The sequence below is a fragment of the Plectropomus leopardus genome, chromosome 11 (genome assembly GCF_008729295.1).
Source record: "Plectropomus leopardus isolate mb chromosome 11, YSFRI_Pleo_2.0, whole genome shotgun sequence".
In the NCBI taxonomy this organism is placed as follows: Eukaryota; Metazoa; Chordata; class Actinopteri; order Perciformes; family Serranidae; genus Plectropomus; species Plectropomus leopardus.
This window is the reverse complement of record NC_056473.1, coordinates 31,486,101-31,492,741: the sequence shown is the minus strand read 5'-3', so window position 1 is coordinate 31,492,741 and position 6,641 is coordinate 31,486,101.

The following is a 6,641-nucleotide window of genomic DNA, read 5'->3' as shown; positions in this document are numbered from 1 at the left end:
GCCAAACTACATCAAAACATCTGTTTACAAACTCTCACACAACTCCTGCCGTATAATCTAAATCTCATTCATCTAGTCGTCTGACAGTGCTTCCCCAACACATGACTGTTTGCTAAATGTTGCTCATGGAAACCACAATGATAATATACATTTTAGAGTGGAATGAAATGAAAGGGACTTGACTACTTTTCCAACCAGTCAAAGCACTTACACCCATTCACACATTCATTCGGTAGGAGGGCTTCCATTAACCCTCAAATTGTGCAAATGGAAATTACGAATATAAAATACGCCTAATCAATTAAAAAAAAAAAAAATCCCATTTATATTTATCTGGCTTCCTCCCACATTCCAAAGACATGCAGGTTAGGTCAACTGGTGACTCTAAATTGCCCGTAGGTGTGAATGAGAGCGACAAAGGTTGTCTGTCTACATGTGTCAGCCCTGGCACATGTAGACAGGCAACCTTTCCGGGGTATAATCCACCTCTCACCCAATGACAGCTGAAATAGGGTTTAGCCCCCCGTGACCCTCACAAGGACAAGCGGTTATGGACCATGAATGTTTTGAACATCCATCGCCATGCTTCTTGGGATGTTATTGCAAGAGAAGTCACATAACATTGCAAGTTGCATAACATAACTCACAGGAAACACAGTCATCTTGCAATTGTGTTTTATCGACATTTTGAAAATAACGCTTAAGTTTCGTGCAAATCTGTAATGGAAAACCCGCCTACTGGTGGCTACCATACAAGGTGCTACCTGCTAGTATTCACACACATGTAATATAAATTCACACACACTTACACACCAAGCATACTTTGAAATGCGGACAAATCTTCCAGTTAGTAGACAACCAGGTCTTCCCAAGAGCGCTAGTCATAGTGCTATTAGCAGAAAGTGAAAGTAAATCTTAATACCCAGTTTTCATTTAAACTTGCAAATAAATACAAATTTCTTACAACTTGAGTGTTTGATACCACAAGATTTTGGGTGGAATATCACTATGAGAAGACTACAAATATCCAACTCAAAGACCAAAATTTGTGACATGAGAAGTATTTCAATGCAGTATTTTCAATCATCAAAGAGCATCTCAAACCCCTTCAAACGCACCTGTCCAACATTTAAACAAAGCTGGCTGAGTCTAACAATTTACTTTCAAAAACCAACAATCTGACGAGAATGGCCACTTTATGCATTGACAGGTCAAGTCTGGAGATGAGTCCAGTATAAATCGTAAGGAGGATTCAGAGTTCTCTATTAAGCTCTTTTTTTTCTTTACACAACTTTTTCCATCACTTTTTATGTGCACATTGTAGCACCGGGCATTTGAGTACGGCCATATGGCATCACTCATGCCTTAAGACGTGGTCATATGATACATCGGACAAAACTTGTACATTTCAAGCATACCTCGACCTGTAACCTCCTACACGTTAAGCCCTCACTGCTGACAGGTGAAAAGAAGAAGCTGGCAACACCATCTGTTACAGAGGTACAACACGCTGTCTGCAGCCCCTCACAGGCCAGCAGTGGAGCTCGCGGTGATGAGGAAAGCTGCTGTGAAATTGGAGGTGGGTGTTTCCAATCGGGAGAAAGCACAGAATAACACCTAAAGGAATACATTGCACCTAAAATTATCATTTATATCGCCTCGAATATAGCTCAAATTTGTTAAGAAAATTCTGTTTGTTCGTTCATTGGCCGGGAAGCGACAGGTATGGGACAGTGACAGCAGAAGGATTTCAAAGGACGAGCAAAGTTAAAACTTACATTACTTGTCCATACGTGAGACTTTTTGTGGAAGTTTTAGTGAAAATGTGTGGCGGTGAAGCTCTGATGGAGGACTGGATAAATGAGATCTGAATTAGTTGAGCTTGAGTTGTGTGAGTGTTTGCAAATTGATGTTTTGATAAAGGTTTGCTGTTGCTAAATTTGGCTTCCATTTACTCCAATTCATCAGGAATTTTCTCTGTTTTTGGATTCTTCATTGACCGGGGAGGTATGAGTGAAAACAAACTTTTTCTTCACAAATTAAAAGTATGGTAATTGATAAACAAATCAACCCTGCCATACCACTCAGAGGCCGAATCTGTCGTGTCACATGTCACGTCTGTCATATCTCTTTTGATTCTGCAATGCAACGTGTACTAACACACATGAGCAGAATGATGCCGGTGTTATTTGGCTCTGTGAAAAATGCAAAGGAGGCATAAAGAAGGGACCTCGTAGTGGACCTATAACACAATCTCTACGTAAAAATGGCCAGAGTCTGCTGAGTGCAGAGTCGGGGTCACACACTGCTGAGAGATGACTGCAGGGTCTCCATAAGAGCGTGAACCTGCAGAATAACTGCATGTGTCTAGCAAATTCTCTCCTTTTGTCTTTTGTTCACACACACACACACACACACACACACACACACACACACACACACACACACATACACACACTCCCTCATACCACTCTGTCCGTCTCCCAGGTATCAAAGCCTGATATTCCTGAGGTGAGTAGGTAGCACAGTCTTTTCTCCACACCCTCACAAAGCGCTCCTGAACATCGGCCCATTGTGCTGCTTGCTTGCCTGCCACTAGCGGATAGAGTTCATGTTATATTTATGTAGCCTAAAGCACACTCGCTCCCTATCTTCCTTTATCGCACTCTCCCTCCCTGCCTCCCATCTCTCTCTCTCCCTGTCTTCTGCTGTGTTGAACTCTCGCCAGCTCCACTAGGTCTCCCCTCTGCAGACAACAATGTTCCATCTCGCTGCTTTTGCCCTAGATATCGGCTATTCTTATATGGAATAATTAGACACATAACTGATTTAAATACTGCAAAGCCACATTCTTTTGTCTCCACTTAATGTAGGCTGGGTGCACATGCAATGCCAAAGGTGTAAAGTGCATGTGTGTGTGCCTTTACATCGTGTGTGTGCATGTGTGTGTGTGTGTGTGTGTGTGTGTGTGTGTGTGTTGTAAAGTAATTGTTATGCAGGTAGAGTTCAGTATTGGTGTTGGTAAAAGGTATGTTGATCATCTGCATTAGTCTATAGTTGTGTGGATTTGTGGATTCAAAAGGTGTACCCACAAATCCACAAATGTGTGTGTGTGTGTTATTATGATTGTGGGTGCTCACAGGAGGCAATTGCATGTGGTGTGTGTATGTGTGTGTGTGTGTGTGTGTGTGTGTGTGTGTGTGTGTGTGTGTGTGTGTGTGTGTGTGGGTGTGAGACATGATGTGGAGGCTGCCGGCCACCGGACGCCAGCAGTCTGAAGTAACCCCAAAAGAAAACAAAAATGGTAGTAATGATGATGATGATGATGCCTGTGGTGGTTATGATTTCACTGATGAAGACATTGATTTGATCACTATCTTAATCTTATTGTTGTTATCATTATACTGATGACGCTGGGATGGTGATTGTGACGATGAATGTCATGTAGATGAAGGATGTTTGTGCATTAACTCTAAAGCTACAGCCAGCTGCTGGTTAGCTTAGTTTAGCGTAAAGAGCGAAAGCAGAAGGAAAGCAGCCCAGTTGCTAAAATAAAATGGTGGCATTGTCAGTCTGTTCTCATTCCAACGTCTTCAAAAACCTCCAATTTTGTAGTGATTTCAGTGTAAGATCCCAGCGCCAAAAGCTACCTTTCATGTCCACATAATACACCGCTGGACATCATCAGCGGACCAGCTTGTTCTTACTCCGAACTTGTCAAATACGTCCGCTCTGTCAGTGCTTTTAGTGTGACGCCAAAAACCACTTTTCGAGTCTAACTGTAATGCAGCTGGAGAGCGTCAGCTGAGACCTTGCTCGTACAGAACCAGTGGTGTTGTTATTATATGCTGGCAGCCAGCTGAATGGCACTGGTTGCATCCACATGCGACACGCACAGGTGGCGTCACTTGAGTATGCGGACAGTCAGAACTGGTCACGTGTGCATGAAACACTGTAGGACAGTGTCAGGTATTAACGCTGCGTCTACTAACTTAACATAAGGTACATAAACACATTTATAGGGTGGATGGGTCCCACAAACAACTGACTCTCATGTGGGAATCCGGAGTTCTTTTCCTGTGTGGACATGCGTGTTTTTTGCTGCACCTTATCATTTTACCTAAACCTAACCATCTGTGACTTTGTCGCTTAATCCTAACCATCGTGATGGACTGTTGTGTAAACATAAGGACCATGCTGCGTCATCCCACCATGTGCAGTTGTTGACATCACTGTAACGGCATCCTGGAGCATAAACAGCTGACAAAGACGGATACATAAAAAGTCATAAGTAGACACAGAAAATCACTGACAGAGCAGCACCATGTAACCAGTTGGGATGAGAACGTGCTGGCTGGACAGAACTGTTTGCAATGTTATTATGAAGCCCAATGGCCAGACTGCCGTCTACTTTGGTAACATCATACACATGTGGGCGACATCACTAGAGAACGTGGCCGGACAGAACCTGTTGCATCCACACGATACGCGGCGGCTAGACAGTGTCATGTTGAAACGCTGCCGGTAACAACGCAAAACAAGGAGCATGAAGGTCTCTATAGAGTGGGCGTGGGGAGGGGTTGGACTTCCAAACTGTGGATTTCATGTGGGATGTTCGCTTTATCTGAATGTGATGGTTTTATTCTACACTTTATCGTGTGCCTCTTTGCCTAATCCTGACCGTCCGTGCCAGCATTTGTGTTTGTTGACATTCCACCATGTGCTTGGGTTGACGTCATGGTATCATGGTAATATGAAGATGCAGAAATCCACTGCAAAGCGGCAATATGGGATAACTTGGGATGAGAACATGATTGTATTTTCCAGGAATGGAAAGACATAAACCACTATGTTTTCAAAGTTTTGAAATTTCATTGTGAACTCACAAAAATCTCTCTAAACTGCATCCTCTCCTATGGAGCCACCATAATCCCAAAGGGAGAAGGTCTGAGCTGAAGAAAAATAATAGTTTTCATAATAATTAGCTTCGTCAGGAGACAGTGCTGAAAAGACTCTTTTTGCCCTGCACATTACCTCTCAGGCTTGACATCGGCTGCCCTAACCCCCAGGTGGAGCTTGTTGGGGCTTGTGATAGTAATATTCTATATTAAAACGAAACACTACACTCTCAAATATGAAAAATTATACAGAGACAAAATTCTTTTAAGTAATGAGCCAAACTCAAAATGATCTCCTATTCACCTAACTAAATGAATTTTTAAGTTTGATTGGTTCACTAAGGATATAGCAATTAACATAGGATTTTAAATACATTTTACTACATTATAGGAAGTTTTATTTGTATACTTAAAAAACAAAAGTCTTTACTGTACCCCCATCCCCATGTCTTAAACCAAACCTACCACTGGCCACACACACCTTTCTTCACCTCAAGACAACTGCGCCTGGATAAAAACAGTTATTATTGTTCATCAAACACGTCTGCTGAATTTCTTGGTTCAGCCAAAGCAATTACAGAACACTTTCTTTGTGTTTGTATTTAACAAAAAAAAGTGAGAAATTGTGTGTGTACGACTGGTGTGCACACATACAATGACACGTTTATATTCCTGTGTGTGTGTTTCCATCTCTCAGGGTCCTGTCTGCCTCAGTCAGAAGGGGTTGTTAAAAAGAAACAGTGGCAATGTGACAGCACTGCAGCGCAAACCAAATCCACTTTATTTCGTTCTCTTTCTTTCTTCGTATTCTCCATTCTCATTGAGTGCTCGGCTCCGAACAATGGCACGTTTCCCTGGACGATTTCTCTCTGCAGGGAACCCACCCCCCCTTTCCTCCTAATTTCCCTCCACCTAAACAGAAAAGAGCCCCGCTAAAGAGCGTCATTAGTGCCAGGCCATTTTTTTGTTTTCTTACTCTCAGAAGAAAGAGGAAGTGTTATCTGTGGCGGACAAACTTAACCCAATTAAGATCTGGTGGGGCGTAGGGGCTTGGCTCGGGACACAGCTGGGGCTGCCAGCTTGCCAACCAGGCACACAGCCAGCCAGTCAGCCAGACAACCAGCCAGGCAGGCAGGCAAGTAGCCAGCCGCCCACTCAGTCAGCCAGTCAAACAGTCAGGAAACCAACCAGCTGCCTACTCAGTACACCCACCGGCCTGGCAGTCAGACAGATAACCAGCCAGCAAGCCGAGCAGCCGAGCAGTTAGCCAGGCGTCCTGTCCGGTAGCCAGCCTATCAGACAGCCAGCCTCTTTATCCTACGAAGGGGTTTTGACCTCTGTTTAAGAACTGGTCCTCTAGTGTTCTTGACTACATTGTGATGCTGATCTCCAACTACATAAACCCACCTCAGCTTTTAACCTGCATTTTTAGCCTCCTGAAAACTGACGCTAATGCAGGAGTGCCAAAAACTGCAGTTCCTCTAACGGCCACTTGGGGCTGGCTCCAAAAACGAGTCAATCATCAAAGATACCAGTGTAAAAATGCACCCAGTTTTCATAAAAACTAGTGCATGCATGCAGGTTTTTCAAACATTAATTCTGGTAAAAATAGGCTACAGACCACTTTCCCATTGCCAGTAGAGCACAGTTATGTACACAGCTCTGCAGCAGATGATGATGAATTTATTTTGCATGTTAGGATTTTTTTGGGTGTGTATATTTGAACATGTAAACAGTAGAAAA